Source organism: Lycorma delicatula, chromosome 1, assembly GCF_047948215.1.
Source record: "Lycorma delicatula isolate Av1 chromosome 1, ASM4794821v1, whole genome shotgun sequence".
NCBI lineage: Eukaryota > Metazoa > Arthropoda > Insecta > Hemiptera > Fulgoridae > Lycorma > Lycorma delicatula.
The window spans coordinates 309,165,816-309,186,653 of NC_134455.1; the positions used below are offsets into that span (position 1 = coordinate 309,165,816).

General features: G+C 29.2%; 1 protein-coding gene across 7 annotated transcripts in view; it reads left to right on the forward strand.

The window, feature by feature from the left end:
- LOC142333781 (uncharacterized) overlaps positions 1-20,838 on the forward strand; it is a 187,546-nt gene that overhangs the window by 85,509 nt on the left and 81,199 nt on the right. The window contains exon 2 of one of the 7 annotated variants that reach the window (XM_075381326.1): positions 4,339-4,503. The exons of the other annotated variants lie outside the window; for them this stretch is intronic. The gene's annotated coding sequence lies outside the window, so the exon portion shown is untranslated. The remainder of the gene's footprint in view (positions 1-4,338; positions 4,504-20,838) is intronic. 7 annotated transcript variants of the gene reach the window in all.

The window sequence follows — 20,838 nt, forward strand, 5'->3', positions numbered from 1 at the left end:
GGATTTTCCCCAGATACACGCATTGTGACTGTTTACTTTTCCAATATCATGAAATGTTGATTCGTCACTGATACGACATAGTACGCTTTCTGTTAGGGGTCGCTACCTTTGCTATTAGTGGTTTCAAGCGGAAGGTACAGGAAACAGTTTATGAGCTTGCACTCATCTAAAACTTTCTTAGTTTCTCTTTCACTTCATGTATTAATCAATATACTGAAACTTGGGAAATATTACATAACTTTCAAAAGACAAAGAAACAACAAATATACAGTTACAAATGTTATAGGAAACATTTGGTAAAGTTTGATTAGAAAGACAGAGATTACGATTAATGAAAAGGCGGAAGTTATGATTACAGCTAGAAAAGATCAGCTAGGGAGATGAAAACGAAATATAGAGAAATTAGAAGAATTTATAATTAAAATAAGATGGAGAATGCTTAAAACCAACAGAAAAACTTACTATGGAAATTAAAAAAATACCAACTTTAAAAAAATGAAGGTTAATATTACATAAAATAATGAAAACAGATAGATTATCGAAGGAGCTCATACACTATTTTGAAAAACAAAAAAATAACAAATTGGTTCAAAGACGTTTTGGAAGACATGGAAAAGGAAAATATCGAAATTGAAGTTGTAGAAAATAGTTGTGATTACAGAGATATGATAAAAGGAATAAAGACTCTCAGTTAAAAAGAAAACATCAAATCCAAATCTAAAATTGAGTGAAGAAAGAAAGCGAATGTACTTAGTTTGAGAAAATATTGGGAAAATAGAAAAAAGAAAAAAATATCAGAAGATATCGTAATTGCAAGTTATGCATGGTCTTTTGAGACTAGAAAGAATTTTAAAAAAAAATTGAATTTTTGGCATTCCATTTAACTTGTACAAATTAAGTTATTAATTAAAAAGTACTTAAATATTTTCATTCAACGCTATATGAGTAGTTTTATTGTTATTTTTCATGATTTTATTTATTATTTGTTTAATTATTTATTTCATATATTTGTCATTTTATGTGTAATATAAGGTTATATATATTTTTTTTTCCGATCTTAATTTCACCTTTTTTGATATTGCTGTAATTAACGTTTTTCAGTTGCTAAGGGACTTTACTAACTATGGGTTACATCTACCCATTCCTGACGCCACGTACAGGTGTTCAACTTAAAAGAGGCCCCTCCATCACTTAATAGTTTATAATAAATGCATATACTGCTGTGAAATGAATAAGATAATATAGAAGATATTGGTACGACTAGAACAGTAGTAGGGAGGACCGTTTATTGCCTACACATTTGAGTATTGCAAATCTGTTTCGAGCATTGGCTTTTGAACAAGGTTGTGTAGTTGTGGGTTGTTATTTGTTAAAATGCGGTTGACTGTTGAAGAACGTGTTTTCTTGATGGAGACAAAATCTCATGTTGTGAGTTGACGAAATTTCAGGGAGAAATTTGAAAAGGAAGCCCTAGTGAAAAGCGTTATTCAGAGGTTAGCTAAACAATTTCGTGAAACAGATTCGAAGTTAGACCAGAAACGTTCCCGTCAAAGGTCAGTTTTAACGACGCAGATCGTAAAGGTCATTAAAGCGTCAGTTACAAGATTTTCTCTAAACCGCGGAAGCTAAACCGGGGAAAGAATATTTCACTAGACTCATCCCATACTGTAGTGAGGAGTTTGCTGAAATGTTATCCGTATCGAATACAGGTTTTCCATGAGCTAACCATGAGTTTCCATGAGCTAACCATGGTTTTCCATGGTTTCATTTTAAAGCGTGGTTTCACCTTGGTATGTGTATGTTAATAGTCAGAACTACCAGACCTTTTTTCCCCCTACACTCCTGGGCCGGTCATCCAGTTAAGTATAGCACATACCAGGAGCGCGTCCTCGCCGCGAAATGGCCTCCCCACCTACCGGCAGTACGTCCGGCATGACAGGTCAGCCAGTCACAGCTGGATTTTTTGATTTTTTATCCTTTCATCCATGTTAATCAATTCACTCTTTTAATTTATATATATATTATATGTGTGTGTATTATACACACATACACACATATACATACATATACACACACACACCCACACCCACACACACACACACACACACACACACACATACACATACATACGCACCCATCAACCGAGATCTACCCTGGAGTCCCCAGTCGATCAACGAAACCGGCACACCTCGGCATGTCGGCACTCCCGACTGGGGCTATCCACCCATCCCTAACACGCACACACATTATCGCCCTAATCATTCTCCTCTTCATTCTTTTTCTTTATTACTTCGGCTACAAATCCGTCTAATGCGTATTACGCTTTTCCAAACAGGTGTCTCATAGAACAATATAGATGTCACAGCAGGCATTATAGTCCTTCTTCTGGAAGCTCTTGCTGCTAATTTGGCCGACTTACGTCGGCCAAATACCTCCCAAGTACTTATATAGATCACCCAGCTTTACATTTGTATTATTTCGCTGTGGTTATTATTGTATTCTCCACTCCACGAATCCGGTATTCGCCTACCTCGAACCTTATGGGATGCAGCTTCCTTTTTCCAGTCAGCGTTATATGTTGTCATTTTTCCGGTGACAGAGTCCGGAGAACTACCGAACCTAGGGTACTGAAAACCCACACATTTTCTTTGAACCTCCCCTAGAACCTCAAAAAATAGGCGTGTGGTGTGAGGAATAATATGTTGTTTTTTGAAGAAACTGTAGATGCTGCCATATAACAAGAAATTATGCAACAGTTCATAGCCTTACTCCAAGAGGATGAGCATGACTGCTACTTACAATAGTACTACTTCTGTAGATTATTACGAAAGTGCTCACCAATAAACTATTATTTACAGACTAAACTAAGAGATGAGGCCTCTTTTAAGTTGCAGTCCCAGTATATGAAGTAAAAATATATAACGTACGGATCTAAATAAGATATTTATTTATGAAAAATATTTTTTTTTTAAATATAAGATAATTTTCAAAAAAGTGAAAGGTGGGATAATTTTTTTTTTAATATTAGTACCTTAATTATACTTACGGAAATTTTTATACAGATTTCTTCTTTTGTAAAGAAGGCTGGTTAAATTTCACTAAAATTGATTTGTTGAGGGCTTTAAGGAATTGTTTAATGTCAGGTTGCATAATCATTTTTCGAAGTAGATTAGCTATTCAGAAAAAGGTATACTGATTTTTTTAATCAGTATACTTCAGGAAATTCTACAGTCACTGCAGTTCTTTTTTTTACACGGGGCAACTTGAAAAAAAAAAATAGTTATCGGATCACTTTTAATATCTTTAACAATACTGCAGCCAAACACTGACTACTTATATAATCGCTTATATACCTTCTCTTTTATCATATGGTTACAGGTTCTTCTGATTGCATATAATTTATAAATATTTCATCTGTTAGCATCATACAACCTAACGTATTCTCTATTATAAAGAATTCCTTTATAACATTTCCAACTTCCTCGTTTTTTGATGGGATTATACAGTTGTATTTTATTTAGTAGGCGTATTATTAAATAGTGTGGGCTTCTGAGCGAATGTAAGCCTGATTTATGTCTTCTTTTTATTCACCGTAATTCGAAAATACAAAAGCTGCTAATAAAATTTATCAGATGTATACATATATTTATAGTTTTGATTTTCCTGGGTGACTACTAAAAAATAGTTATGATAATAGTTCAACATAAGAATTAAAAAATTTGCATTATAATAGGGCGGTTTAACTTTTATTTATTTTCGTTTAAATGAACTGATAGCTTTACATTTGTATTATTCCGCTGTGGTGATTATTGTATTCTTGCGGGCTACCTGGGTATTAATAGTGAATAGGTCATGAATTTTTATTCTGTTATAGTTAGATAAATATCAGAACGGATTGTTAAATTAAGAGGATACTAGCCTTTTGGTTTTATCTTATGAAATTGAATTTGAATAGTTTTAAAAATAAATGTATGTTACTTATTTTGCGACCAAAAATCATTTTATAACTTTCTAATATTACCAATAAATTATCTTTCTTTTAAAATTCATATTTTCGATATATATATATCGAAAATATGAAATTTAATGTATATATATATATATATATATATATATATTTCTTTCAATTGTTTCTTAAATATTTATACTGAAGACTGGAAACCGAGAAAAAAATCAAATTGCGAGTGTTAAAAATCACTCCGTTTTTGTTTTTAGTTTATGGAACTTGATATGGTAGTTTTTTAAAGGTTTCTTCTATCTTTTGAATTTATTGAGAACCGCAAAATAGAATTGAATTTAAGTTAAATAAAATAAATGTAAAATATTTATTTTTAACAGTAATGGGCTTTCCGTGGGGATTGCGTGTGAGGCTAATGTGGTAAGATATGTGAGCATCTCGTGGAGGCTAGACCAATCATCACCATCAACTGGTAACAAACGGGGAACCCCTGGGGCACTGTTTTGTGAGGAGCAATGGGTAGCGCTAACCTTTGCATGCATAAGGTATACTATCGATCTAACAAATCACTAATATTCGGAAATGTATATATATAAATTTTGTTTGTTTGTTTATCACATGTCGCAAGAACCAACAGACCGATTACTTCCAAATTTGCAGGATACATTCCTATTATCCCAGGGAAGGTTTTAAGCCATCAACCGAGACCCTAACTCCCTTGAAGGTTAAGATATTAATAATATTCATCATTTCTTCGCTCCCAAGGAGAGTTAAGTTGTGAATTAAAGATATTCAATAAGGAAAAAATAGATTAATTCTCTTACTCCATTATTGTATTTCTGCCACTATGGCAAATAAATAAATTATGAATTTTTCGTCGTCAAAGGTGTGCGTACTTTAGTTGCCATAGTTACCATTATTCTATCTTTTGCAATTCAGTTTCTTTTTCAAGTGTCTATAAAGCCTGAATATTATAATTAGTATTTATTAATATTATTTTCACAACCATGAGAATAACGTACAGTTCGGGGGTCCAGGAGGTGGAGCTGTCCGGGTAGATGGGAATGGCGAGCGAATCTGCGATCTGCGGCCATGGGGTACGCCCCGAGGAACCCGTGAGTTGGCTCCGGTATTGGGCTGGGCTAACCTGAGCCAAGGTCCAGCTTCTGGCAAGACGGACCGGCTAGTATGTGTATCTAAATATATATATATATACAATCCATGATTTTCGAAATAAAATTTATTCCAAAAAATCGCAATATAAACTAAAGTACCTATTATTAAATTATTTAAAATTTAACGTTGAATTGACTGCCAAATTAGTGATTAGTAAACTGTTTGGTGGTTTTTAGTTTAGTGTCAATTTCAAAAATCTGATATTTACAAAAATGTGTGATTATTTTTTAATTAGCTTTTTTGTATTATTTTTTCTTAACTTTATTAATTAGTTTCGAGATTATTAATTTCATGTCGGCTTGCATTCGAACTTACATCTATTTGTCTGCTACGGTAAAGTGATTTTTAAGCATTTAATTATTAACAGAAAAGTTTTATGTAATGGTTTTAATATTTTATCTTTCATTTATGTAGACCATTTATGTAAGTTTGTAAATCACAAAGATGCTGTTATAAATACGTGACTCAGCATTAAATCTCATTCTATTTTACTTGCCTTACGGTACATTTTATTAGAGAATAATTCCCCGTTATTGTAAGGACGTGTATTTTATTAATATTCCATTATTCTGGTAAGTTTTATATTGTTTTAATTATTTTTTTTTTTAACATTAATTTTTTGTACTTTTTCTATAGTTAATTGTAATAAATTTTAGTGCTTTATTTTAATATTTTAAATATGTAGCTTAAACAAAAACTTAGCCTATAAGAAAAAAATATGATAAGTATTTTTAAAATTGTGATATCCTACTAAATATTTATTAATTTATCAATACAAAAATTATTTTTATTTAGTCATTTCCCTGTACTTATGATTATTTTTTTGTTTACTTAATGGAACTTCTATCAAGAAAAAATAGATTTTTTTCTACGGAAACAAAAATCTCCCATTTGTTATTAATTTTCAAATTGATTTTCGATATCGTGTTTGTAGATTACAAATTAAACTTTTTTTAAGTAGACTTTTTATTATAGAATAATAGCAATTTTTATATGAAGAACTGTTTTTCTTTTGTTATATTTACGAAATATTTTCTTATTTTATAATGACTTTTTCAGAATTTTTTTTTATGAGAGCTAATTTAGATAACATTCTAAATCTTGTAGACTGTGTAATAATTTACCAAGGTAAGTTTTTCTGCATTATTACATTTCTTGTTATCTATAACGCTTTTAAAACTTCGTTTTGGCCTATTTAGTTATTCTATTTCGAAAAGAAGTTTCACGTTATAATCCAATGGATCTTGTTTACTTTTTTTTTACGACTAGCACGACTTTTTTATACGAGTACTTTACTTTTTTTTTTAAGTTACAAGAACAAAATGCTAAACATCACTGTTTTTCATGAACACTTTATTAATTATCTTTTAGTTTGAATGAATACATAGAAAATTGAGATTTAGGGCTTCCCGATAAATTAAAAATTTTTGAATTATTAACGCTTAAATTTATCTTAATTATTTTTTTATTCACAGCAGGCTTTATCCATTTCAGCTACCTTACTTTTTTTTAATAATTATTAAAGCCACTGAAAAATGTCCAGAGCTATAGAGATTCAAACCTAGAACTTTCTGGGTGAAAAGAAAAGAAAGTACTACATTTCTCTGGAATGTAATCGGCAATTATGCTATTTTTTCTTTTTAAAAAGAAATTCGTAAATTTTTTTTCATTCTTTGTATATGTATGGTATTTTTATACACTTTATTTCTCGGAATTCAACTGTTTTCTGCAATTTTTCAGTCCATTTATTAGCTCTTTAAAACTATCATTAATATTTATACCAAAATTTGGCAACATCAGTAGATGTTAATAAGCTAAGTGTTACAGAGTAGTTTCGGATGTGGTGTATTAACTGGAGTAAGAATTACACGACCGCCTCATTTCGACCATTAATTGAAGGCAAAAGGCATAGCATAATGGCCCACTATGCGCCGCCACACATAAACATTCAGTGAGGTAATTCAATTTATTATGAACAGATTAAACTGTAGTGTATCACATGAACAACTGATGTTTTCTATTGAGGAATAAATAGTTGCGCTTCTAAACCTGACTAGCTATCTGTCAGCCAGTAGTATAGTCCAGGTATCTTCGATTCACTGCTTTCAGTTATTTTAGCTCTTTACTACCAATTTCGGAAGTAATCTTTTTATACATCTAAAATAATACTTAATTACCTGCAAATGAATTCATTAGAACTTCTAAATGTGTTTGAATAACTGATAAATTCTATAAAAGATCTGAATAAATTACTCAATAATCAATACCTCAATAGTGTTTCCAGTTTAATGAAATTAGAAGTAGTTTCCATTTTTATTTCAAATTTTTAAATCGGTACACTACATAAAATATTTTATTGCGGAATAGTTAAATAATCTATTGAGAAATGAGCAATGTAGGGTAGGTTGAGGAATAGGTTTCTAAATATTAACAAAACATCAAATTCTGTTTTTTTAATATTTTGTTACGTACCTTAATATTGCTCTAAGGTAGAGGCAAAGGATTTGATTCTTTATTCATAGAAATTCAAATTTTATATTTTGCAAATTGAATTAACTTTTTATTAAGAATTTGCCATAATTTGGTTTTAATTTATTTTAAATTACTCCTGAATATTAGTTCTTCGCTTTATAAATCTATTAAATGATTTTAATATTTGATTTTCTTATAAAATTTAACTTTCTTGTAATTTATAATTTTAATTGAAAATTCTTATAGTTGTTTCAGCTCAGTTTATATGTATTGTTTGATTTTAAAATTATTCAACATTATCAATATAAATTTATTCCAGGGATATTTATCATTTAATTTATGACTTAATTTCGTGTGTTTTGCCTCGATTCAGTATCTATTTAGAAATATTTCTCTAAAGAATTTACAGAAAAATCAACTTATTTAAAATTACTTGATAATAATTATGAAATGTTTCTAAATCTTAGTATTTTATTTTAATGTTCTGTTGTAGAGACATAGTTAACAATGTATAATTCAGGTTGACATTTACATCTTTCAATCCCTTAGATAAGCAAATTTCGTTCGTTTATAACTACTTTTTTACGTGGCTCTTTAATTTCTAAAGTAAAATGATTGTTTTTTTGTGTACATTTAAGTTTTTTATTCTAAATCGCTGTTCAGTCATACGCTACTCCTATTCCTGGTCAAAATTTCCTAGATTTTAGAAGTTATTGTGGCCAGGATTGGCGCCCGTTGTCTTTAAAGAGGTCCTTGATCATTTTCGGTTGTGGTTGTTGGTCTCCAGCGTGTAGTTTATAAATCTGTGGGTTGTTTTTCATCTTTCACTCCCTTTTCTTACATTTTGTCATTTTTCTACGTTTCGGAATCTGTGATTATATATACGTGTGACTTGATAGTCCGTGCTATGGATACTAGGTCTTAAAGAAGAACGAAGAAGGACCCATTGCTATAGAATGAACTCGACCCAGCTTGAACCCGGCGGAGGCGTGATGATGAAGACGCGTGAGTGAAGAAAAGCTTTCTATTTTTGTTTCACCGACCAATCATCCTCCTTACCTAACTCTTACAATTTAGGTCATTGTCAGCACATGCAACTCTCTCCGGCGAGGGGAGTGCATTGCATCCTCCAACAACTAGGGCTTCCAAGACGCGCATTCCTGTTAGCCGGAAGGCGTTAGCACCGAAAGGGCTAAAGGGGAATCACGCCGGGAGAACGAAAAGCAAATGCGGCCAGTCTTCGAAATTCAGCCCGAGTAAATTTTTTCAATCTGGTCTGAAGGATCGGAACGCTATCCGCTATTCCGTTTATAAGTAAATTAAAATATAACCGCCAAATAAGCACCCGCCTATAAAAAAAAGAATGACACAGCAGCTCTTTTGTACAGGCCCTGCGATTAGTAAGAGTATATATATATATATATATAAATATTCCGCTATCCTTGCGTTCCTTTCCGTTCTGGGATCTGCAGAGCTGTTGTATCTTTTGTTTAATCTGTTGAGGAGGACTGCCTGTGGACCGTGTCGAAAAATGCACAAAAAGTCTAAATCGACTGAATTGCCCATCGGGTAAAATTAAGCCTTCTAATCTTTTCAAGAATACGAATAATATTTTTTGTTTTCTTCAGAGTTGTAGACTCTGTTTGAAGAAAACAAAACATATTAATTATATCACTATTAATTGTTTTATCACTATTTTCTTGTATAATATCGTAACGGAGCCCTATAATACATGTATTGCTGAAATCTGTTTTCCATACACTTTGGCTTGTTATCTCTTTTGATGAGTTTCAAATAATTTTCCTTTATCGGTCACATGAAAACTGTGCCTATTATTTGCCATTCTTATCTTTTCTTTAAAATTTCTTGTTTATATTGTTACTAAGAATTAGAAAACTCACATGGTGATCTATTCCTCTGCTGATCTAATGAAGAGCAAGTATAATATATGTTTTCCACAAAGATTTGTTGGAATTGTTTAATTTTATCATCAGAAAATACTGGCAAGCATTATTAAATTTTTTAATGGTTTTTTCTAATTACATTTTGTTTTTACTTTACTATTTAAAAAAAATGAAATTAGTAATGTGCAAGTTAATTATATAAAAAAGAATAAAAATTCATTATTAAAGCGATAAAAATAATACGTTAATACTCAATTTATTTAAATGAACGTTTGGAATTTTTTATGTTTACTTTTATCATCTATTTTACTGTAATAAAATTACTCTTTATGTCTATTTTATTATTTTAGTTTACTGATTTATAGTTTTTTCATGACTATATTAGGTTTCTAGGGCTATCTATTTCTAAATACGAATGATTGATTTATTTTTCTATTCTTTTTACTTTTGGTTTTAATATTAATTACTTTTCAAAGAACTCGTAATCCTTTAATAAAATTTAGTATTTATGGTTAGATTAGGGAATTTTTTTTTTTACATGTAATGAGTTCGTGAAATGTTTAAAATCGTTATCTTTCTTAAGTTTTTATGTTTCTTTAATTTTTTATTTTTGATTTATGATGGAATTTTAGTTTAATTTTACTGTTTAAATGTTAAACTTACACAATATACTGTAATTAGTTTAAAAATGTAATTACTTCAACCTCAATTTATTGTGAGTAACATGAAACTGGATCGTATAAATTCCCATAAACCGACACCTACAGGGTAAGTAGTTGTTATTTTGTATAATGTAATAATTTATTCTCTCGTAATTTAGGCCAAATACTAATTTTTTTTGTGGATTTCTAAGATTTTTTTCAGATTGTTAGGTAGTTTATTATTATAATGAACCTAGTAACTTAAAGCCCTAATGATCTAATTAAAGTTATGAACTTGTATTACTAAAAGTAAAATAATTAGGTTGCATTTATGATCATATTATTTTATAAAATATATAATTATTACATGGATGCCTGTTTTAGGAAGAGGTTAATAGTAATTCATAATTAGTTAAAAGGTTAGTGAAGGGAATTAACGTTACATTGCTTTCCTTTCTGCCTATCGCTATAGTGTAGGACAATAAAACATAATGTCCGCTCACATTGTTCTGCTATTCTCACTGGAGCTAGTATGTTGCGTCCTAGTTATAGAATATAGGTCAAAAGAACTTGGAAATGGAGAGTTGTGGGTCTGCACGTTCAGTAATCATTGCCCTAATATGGGTGCATTTGATGTTTAATATAAATGATGACAACTTTAAAACTGCATCCTCTTATTTTATTTTACTTGCTAGTGTTTCTTTTAAAGGCACAATATATCATTAATAGATTGTAATAATGTTCAGTATATTATTAATGATGTGCAATAATAATAATCTTATCTCGCATGTTAGTGTAATCGGCGGAGGTAAATCTAAACTAATATATTTATTTATTAGTTTTACGTTTACGTAATTAGATAAAATAAAGAAAATATTACCTTTTTATAAATAAAATAACACGAATTCGCTTTATTGTATTTAAAAAGGAATGATTAAAATATTTTGTTGTAGCTCATAAAAAAATTAATTAATCTCATTTTATTTTGTTACACCCTCCGAAATGAGATAATTTTCTTTCCTGCCTTCTCTCATAATAAAGAGATTTCTTAATTTTAAAATAAAGATGTGTAGATTAAACAAATCGTGAATTTTTCGAAGTTAAAGTTTTATATTAATTTTTAAAATCACACTTGATAATTACCGGTAAAATTATTTTAATTTATTTATTTTGTAATTAGTTTATAATTGTTACACATTTGTGGTTTTTATGTTTTATTAACCACTCTTCTTCCAAACTTAAATTTAAATAAATAAATATGCAAAAATGTGTAAGTAAAAAATTCATCATTCGGTATTAACACACAGAGGAATGAAAGAATTTCCTTTTTTTCATTTCTCAATATTTCATGATACTTGAATTCCAAAACACAAATCATTTTGTGAGCGATTTTTGATCCGATTGGCATACCTGAACTTTGTTATAGTATTTGTTTTATTGTAACTGCCGAATTAGTGAAAAATAATGCTTTACCTATATATAATGTATTTTTGACATTAGCATGTTAGAATGTGAACGTAGTAGTAACGTATAATTGGTTTGCCTAAAATATAAACAGATCCATGGATTAAATCTTCCTACATAGGTCTTCCACGTTTTCGTTTCCCTTTTAATTAGTATTTTAATGCTAGGTAGGTAGAATAATCAAATATACACAAGTAATTAAATGTTACCTTTAATTTCTTGAATAATTCAAGATTATTTTACCTTTGTCGCATTGTTCATTTACATCTTATTGCTGAAATTTAACGTTTCCAATAATTATCTAAATTATAAGAAAAAAAAAATCATAATTTTTCGTATATTACAAATTAAAACCCCAAGAACTTCAAGAACTCTCTTAATTTTTATAATGTTTTATTGAGTTTGATAATTTAATATTAATTTGGTTAATAAGTAAGATTGGAGTTATTTTAAAATAATTTTAAATTGTTGCCGGCCTCCGTGGTGCGAGCGGTAGCGTCTCGGGCTTTCACCCGGAGGTCCCTGGTTGGAATCCCGGTCAGGCATGGCATTTTCAGACACGCTACCCAAATCATTCATCTCGTCCTCTGAAGCAGTACCTAACTGTAGACCCGAAGGTTAAACGAGAAAAACTAGATCGCATATTTTTAAAACTATAATTATCAATTTCATAAAGACATATGTACAAACATGGAACTACATGTAAATCTAGGGCTAGAAAAACCTACCTACATGACTATTTGTCCGGAATTAAGCGAGCGTTCTAACTAAATGAATTAGAACACTGTATCATTTAATCAACAATTATATTTAAGTAATACGTTATAAAACCATGATTAACAGTTGTAATTAACTTATTATTTTTTAAGTTTTATCAATATTTCAGATGCTTATTTAATGTATTATTGGTGTATCATTATAATTGTTATCCAACAAATTACATTAGTTATCAGAAATTTATTCGGAAAATTTTCATTTAGGATTTTTTTTTCGTATATTTTTAATCTGTAATTAATTATATAAGTAAAATATCTTTTACTTATAAAAGGTAAAAAAAATAAAATTATTATAACAATTTTTAGAATTTATTTTATTGGTGATTGCTTAGAAATAACATTTTTTACTACACATATGATAAATCTTGCGTTCTTTGAAAGTGCTATGGGTATTTTTACATTTTTAAGATCCCTAATATTAATTCATATTTACAATAAATTTACTGTAAACAATAAATCGTAAACATACCGTTACTAAGTTTGAATAAAATCCAACATTCCAAAGAAAATTATCTAAATAGTATCATATAACTGAACAAAAATGTTTTCAACAAAAAGTTATATTTGAGGTTCTTTTATTGTAAAATTTAATTTCTTTGACAATTCGGACCCTATTGAAAGTAAGATTATAAAAAAATTAAACTCTGTATTCAGCTAAATTTTTATTTTATAATTTCTTGTTATTATTATTTACTAATCATTACATTAATAATTTTGTAGTAAGATTTATTAAATTGTTTTAAGTTATCAAATAACTGCAGTATCATATAATATTACAATATAAAAAACAAAGCGGTATACCGGTTTGATTACTGCGTTTCCTCATCACCTGATGTAAATGATGTTTGTTAAGTAAGTCTTAATAATATATTTTTTTTATTTTTCTTTTTGCTGACGTAGTTAAATATTTACAATACAAAACAATTTGCATACGTTTAGCTTGTGTTATAATAATAATAATAATAATTTAGTATACATGTTATTTATTAAACAAATATTTTACTTTTATATGCTGTCTAAACTAAGTTTATAAAAATCATAAAAGCGGTAGTATAATTTAGGTAACTAAAAACTTAAACCAACTCAAACTAGGTCATTTTTTATTTAATTTTATTTCATTATGAATTCATTTATACAAGGGGAATATATCTTAAATTTAAGAAAATAAAATGCTTATTTTCTGTCTTTACCGTAAGCATATCGTCTTAGGCTAACCCATTGAGTAAGCATCCCCTATTCGTTTGAAGAAAATCTGTAGGAATTAAGGAAAATTAGCATAAAATTACTCCGTTTATCACCTGTTTTCTTGACTATGTAATTTCAGCGTTTCATATTAATAGCAAGAGGTAAGGGCCTGTACACATGAAAGCGCTTGATCGCGCGTCATGCCAACGCGCGATAATGAAGCATTAGTGAACAAATGGCAGTGAACACATGCAATCGTGCGCTTTTACTCAACGCCGCGTCCAATGGGCTTCTCGAGTTTCCCCGTGGAACGTGTGATTTAAGCGCGTCTCGAGTTACTAGTTATTTCAGTCAAACGCGCGTTGTCAACAAGTACGGTTATGGAATTTGACAATTTTGATAGTGTGATGTTTAGTGAAGAAGTAGAAAAGCGATGAGCTATATGGTATATGTACTGTTTTGATTACAAGAACGGTTATAAAAATATCACCTTCAGAAGAATTAGTGAATATTTTTTCTGAGGGTTGTTCAGTAGAACAGAAAAACATTTTTGGGAAGTTTCTTTTATTGAAAGTAGTATATTATTAAATAAGAAGTTAGTAGACAATAAAGTTTTGAATACACCTGAGCCAAGCGCTGGCACACGAAGAGTTAAAAAAATAAAATTAAATCCAGTAGACAAGAGCTTTTCTGACATATTATCCAAACATTTTTTTGCTAAGGGAACAAAGCGAAATTAAGAAAAACAACCAGGATGAGAAGAAGTAATTTTGTTTATGTTTGTATAAAGAATTAAAAAAGTTCCTGATGAAGGTAGAATACGAACAAAAATTCAATCATTTGAGGCGATTCAAAGAGCACAAGAATTTTACAATCCGGCTCATACGTATGAAGCACCGACCGTTTATTATACCGACAACAAATCTATAATAACCAAAACAACCGACACTTGTTCAGCAGCCGATCTGGGCAATATGGCCGAGCAAAGTAGAACCTTATTCGTCCCAAACTACTCGGCCTCATGCCTCTTCACCAGGGAGGGAGGACTCACCAACGTTTTCGACTCTCCTGAACACGATTTTGCAATTTTTATTTACATATGTCTGTATGTTGTTTGTATGTATATATACGATTTTTTTCGTCCACTCTACCGGACACAAATCTTAACCGATTTTGAAACTTGGTGATGTATACCTATGAGAATAGAGCCCTATTGATTTTCAAGCGAATCGGTTCACAGAAACCGGAGTTAAGAGGCAAAAAACTGTGTTCTATGTAAATTTTCAGATTTTTTTCGTTCTACAGGTTTTAACCGATTTTGATTAAATTTGGTAGGATGATTAAATCTAGTTTGAATAGAACCTTATTGATTTTCCAGCGAATCTGTTCATAGGAACCGGAGTTAGAGGCCAAAGACTGGGCTTTTGGTTACGTTTTCAAGGTTAACTGAAACCGGAAATCCGTCCTTCTGACGCTCTTATTTGCGACAGAGTTTTTTCTTTTCGTGCTGAACCATACATTGTAACGTTGTCATGTTATGTGCGAAGTTTCATAATTACAATTGATAAATGAAAAAAGAAGAATGAAGATTCAAGAGGAATTCTCATTAAAACAGGCAGAATTTTCAGCTGTCTTTCGTGTAAAGCATAGAACGTAATACATCTTAATTATCTAATTATCAACCGTTTGTTGAAAAATTGTGAAGTGATTATATTCTTACAGTAAACTTCATATTTCTCCGGCAGTTTGATTCTAATTCTTACCTAGAGATTTATACAACGTAACGTTTTAAAGTTACGCATGGTTTACTGAAGTCATATATCACCCTCGAATTATATATCTATGTTTACGTATTTGTTGTTGATAAAGTCTATATTTTTTTTATCATTTTGTAGTTATCTATCTCCACACTTAAAAGCTGATTTTAATGGATTTTGAGTACAGGAGAAGTTATTGTGTTTGTTCCGGGAGCTGTATCATAAAAACAAATTGACAGAATAACCTGATAGCGTGACAGTCCCCATGTTTAATCAGTTTAATCTTAATAGTGAATGCACTTTAGGCGACCTTTGTTTGTATATGGTAATTTATCTGTAGCCCAGGTTGAAAGTTTATTACTAGAGTTTTCTTACAATCTGTCTATTAATTTCATATTTTAAATAAATCTAAAGTAAATATTCTTGTATTCATTAGTTCTTCTAGAATTAGTTCATTACAATAATTTATAAAATTTATTGTATGAACTTAATAGTACCTTTTTAATGTTATGATTATTTACGATAAAATAATTTTATGGGAAAATTTAATATTTAATTTAAATATTCAATGAATAATGGGAAAATAAAATATATTGTAAATCGATATGTATGATAAATCTTGCAATATTTAATTATGCGGAATTATTTTATATATTTGTTTATTAAAGTTAAATATTATTATTATTTATTACTTTTATTATAAAGTATGTTCTTGTACAATATTAAGTAATTTATATTATTTATTTATTTATTTTTTATTTAACGTATACCTAATCTTAATTATAACTAAATTATTTGACGTTCACTTAGTTTTATGTCGTGTACCATTGTATGACTTTCTATTGCGTGTGGAATGACACTTCATGCAAATCGGTTGCAGTACAAATGATGTTCTTTTCATGTGACCTGTTCTGTCATTCATAAATCACGAATGTAATGAATAATAAACAAACTGCATTTAAATAAATAGCGTCTGTATACAATATGAATCATTTATATAAAATAAAATAAATTTATCGATATTAAACTACATGATTTATAATTACTGTTTGAATTTTTATAAATGGCATATTTATAGAATTGTAAATGTGGACAATTGATATCGTGTTACTGTTTATTGGATGCTTGTTGAATGTTGTATTACTTAAAATAATTAATTAAAATGTTATTATCAAAAAGTCAAACTAAAATATTTTTATACGCAACACTTAAATATTATTATAATTAAATATATTAATTACTACTAAATTAAACTATTTATTTCTTTCTAAATCTGTGCAGTTAATGAAATACTAATAATTAAAGCTAATTTTTTTAACAAAATTGTTTAAAAATAAACTTTTACCAATTAGGTGATATTACTAGATCAAGGCTTTTATACTAAGCCTTATTAATAACAGATCATAGATCAATCAAATAATTAAGCGATTCATATTTGGAATTAAAGCGAGATTACTAAACTGTTACTGTGTTGTACTCCTTTGTACATAATATATATAGTATAAAGAGTCAACTTCAAAATTGAGCCAGTGGAAGAGATAAAAATTCGACATCTTAACTGGATGAATAATTTTTCTTATCGTATGAAAATGTTTTATTTACTGAATATTTAAACATAATGCATTTAATAATTTACATATGTTCTTTGTTGTTACTTGTTTTATTTATTTTTTAACATTATGCTTCACCTTTCAGTACCCGTAAATTTCGTGTGCATATTACTTAGCAAAAATTAGAAATATTTTAATTTTTTGGAAAAGAAAAGTGGTTCGACGAACCAACAAATTGTTTTTTAACATTATTTTATCAAAAGCTAATTTAAACAAAAATAATAGCTTTTTATGTAATAAAATACTTATTTAAACAATGAGTCTACTTCATTTATTAGTATAAAAAACTACAAAAAAATTTATTTCAACGCGATTAAACGGAGGTAATAGTGTTTTTCTTAAAGGCTTATATTGCCGAATAGATCATAAAACTTGAGGAGAATAAAGCTAGTTGATGTCTGTGTTTTAACATAAATAATTTTTCGAATTGTTTTATCGGACTAAGGAATTTATAGTAAAGTAATTTATGAAAAAAAGGATTGTATTTGATATCTAATTTAATTTTTTATACTTTTTTAAATAAATCTATGATTGTTAAACTTAGGTGCTTTCCTTCATTAGAAATTTTAGATTATATAATATACCCTACTACTAAAATTTTTACTGTTAAATTATTTGCGGTCACCGTGAACAAAAGAACTATGTTTTCTTTTTGCAAAAACAAAAACAGTAATAATTTAGCATTTTTATGAGAAACGACGATGGATTATTCATAAGGATTTATACATGTATTCATATAAAATTCAAGTAATGTATCTGTAAAGGTAGATTTGATTAATCTGGTAATTATGCGTAATTATTTGATTAATTGCCCGTAACATATATAATTTGTATATTTAACGTTAATTAGATGAGGTTAGCGAGCGTTGTTTGTGTTTGATTAGGTAATGCTGATATTTCCACCATACTGGTCTAGTGGTTAACTTGTCATCGCAAATCAGCTGATTTTGAAATCGAGAGTTCTAAAGTTCTAATCCTAGTAAACACAGTTACTTTTATACGGATTTGAATACTAGATCGTGGATACCGTTGTTCTCTGGTGGTTGGGTTTCAATTAATCACACTTCTTAGGAGTGGTCAACTGGAACTGTACAAGACTACACTTCATTCGCATTCATACATATCACCAACATTCATTCTCTGAAGTAATACATTACGGTGGTTCCGTAAGCTAAACAGAAAGAGAGAGAGAGGTAATGCTGATACGTATAATTCGTCAATACACGGAATCAACATATCTAACCAAAGCTACGCTCGCTAATCTCGAATAATTAACAGTAATATTTTGATTATTTAAACATAAGTTTAGTATTTACTGCTTATATAGTACAGTCAATTTGTATTTTTATTTGAAAATCCTTACCTACCGATTGATGTTTTTTCCAATATGTTAGGGGTGATGAGGGAAGCTTAACTCCAGATTTTTAACATACCCTCCCATAGATTTTTGAAAAACTCGAAAAGTTTTTGAAATGCGTTTTTCTCTGAATCTATGCATTTTAGAGAAAAGTTTTTCAAACAAAAAATGTAGAGGACATTCTGGTCTATAATTAATGTGTTTGAAGTTATGCCGTATAATTTGAAATTGAAATACTAGGTGGCGCTAAAGTTGTAAAAAACATGTTTTGACGGTTTTTTCACCGGAAAAAATTGTTTTTCGTCTGTATTGCATTTGGAAAAGTTGTTAATCTCAAAAAGCAGACAACTTTTATTTAAATAATTTTCTTGTACGACTTACCGTTTTGGAGCTGTAGCTTGTGAAAGTGTGAAAATGTTGTGAATCGGGCACGTGTTCGAAACCGGTCTAGTCGTTTACAATGTTTTTTACAACTTCAGCGCCACCTAGTATTTCAATTTCAAATTATACGTCATAACTTCAAACACATTAATTATAGACCAGAATGTCCTCTACATTTTTTGTTAGAACAACTTTTCTCTAAAATGCATAGATTCAGAGAAAAATGCATTCAAAAACCTTTTGAGTTTTTCAAAAATCTATGGGAGGGAGATGTTAAAATTCTGGAGTTAAGCTTCCTTCATCACCCCTAACGAATGAACAAAAGATCAATCAGTAGCTAAGGATTTTCAAATACAGCTTATTTTGATGACAAATTGCCTGAACTAATAGTTGAGTTGTTATTTTTCAATATGTAAAATACGTTAATATGGAGAATACGTATAATTACCAGTTTGTATTTAATAAATTGTTATATACTTATTAAATTCCCGAACATTGGAGGCACTTAATCAAATTTACCGGTAATTATGAATAATCACCGGATTAATGAAATTTAACGTACCAACTGCATTAAACGATGGAGTTAGTTAATATGACTCTTAAGAGGACAAACGTTTCTATGTTATAAATCTTAACGAATATGTTACTCTGAATAACAATACATTAGTAAGTGATAAATTAATTATATTTTTATTTATATATGCACATGAATTAACAAAACATTCGGTACTGAGCAACAGACAATCCTAATGAAATGTACGTATCAAGAACCAATTCACAGCACTGAATTCTCTGTATCGTGTGCAAATCTTCTGAAGTAATCGATCCATAATATTAGGAATTTGTTTTCGTCGAATCAGAGCGATGTGTCCTAATGATTGAAGAAATTTTGTTTTCTCAAAGAATGGAATAATCTGAAATCGATCTGTTTTCAACAGGATAGGGTGGATAATCCATACAGCAAAATAATCGATAATTACTGTTAAACCTATTGTTATCAAACCGCGTTATTGCCAGATACGTGAGATCACGGTTTGTACGGCACGCTACGCTTTCTTGTGGGGATATTAGAAGTCTAATGTCTTCAATCATCCACTCCCACCAAACACGAACTGAAAGAAAAAATTCGTCACAAGATACCGCAATTTCTTTGGAATACATCGTACGACGGATAACATAAACTTGATATGAATCGGTGAAGTGTAAATCGAAATGTTGTTCGCCTTCATTATGTAGTGTTCAAAACTTAGAAAGTTTTAAGTTTATTTAATAGAATTTAATTAAACCTTATTAAAGACCTGAAAATTTGCAAAAAAATTTCTTTTTTAAGTACAAACGAAAAAAGTGATTAAATATTTAAAGTCTTGTTTTTTTTTTGCTTACACATTATAAAACATGAAACTAAACAACTACTTATAACAATGAAAAATTAAGTAAGATTTATTGACAAATATGGAACTTTAGAAAATAAAGATAGTGGTAATCGGAGATTAATACTTATCGAAAAGAGAAACGTTTAAGTAGAAGAATGATGAAAAAACTTTAAAAAAAAATTAATGTCTTACAAAAAATAAAAAGAAAGAAAATAATGTATAATATTTATAGTTTCCACCACTGTTATTTTTTATTACATTACTTTCCCTTAAAAATATTATAAATCTACAATACAAATAAATTACTAAAGAATAATAATTTATTAAAAAATTTAATTGTAATTAAACCCTTGTATAAATAGATTAAGCCAAAGGTTAAATGATAAAAAACGATGCCCTTGAACACACAGTCCTATCTACTTGATAAACTTTTCTTTTTACTCTTTCCACTCTATGAACATGTTACAATACATTATATAGCACAATACATGATAATAAAGCATATTAAAGCTTGTTAACAGTCAACTTAACTTCGATAAAAACTCATTAAATGATTCATTATTGTTTTAATTAGATTAAAATAAATGAATTCATCGAACATTAGAAAAATAAATTTGTATTTCAAATAATTAATTTCATTAAACAATGTAAACTAAACAAAAGGAAAATTTTATTCATCCAGAATTGTAAAAAAATAAGCAAAAGTCATTTTAATAAAACCAACATAAAATACAGTTTGTCGTTATCATTGCTGTTATCTATACTAATCGGGATTGATAATTTC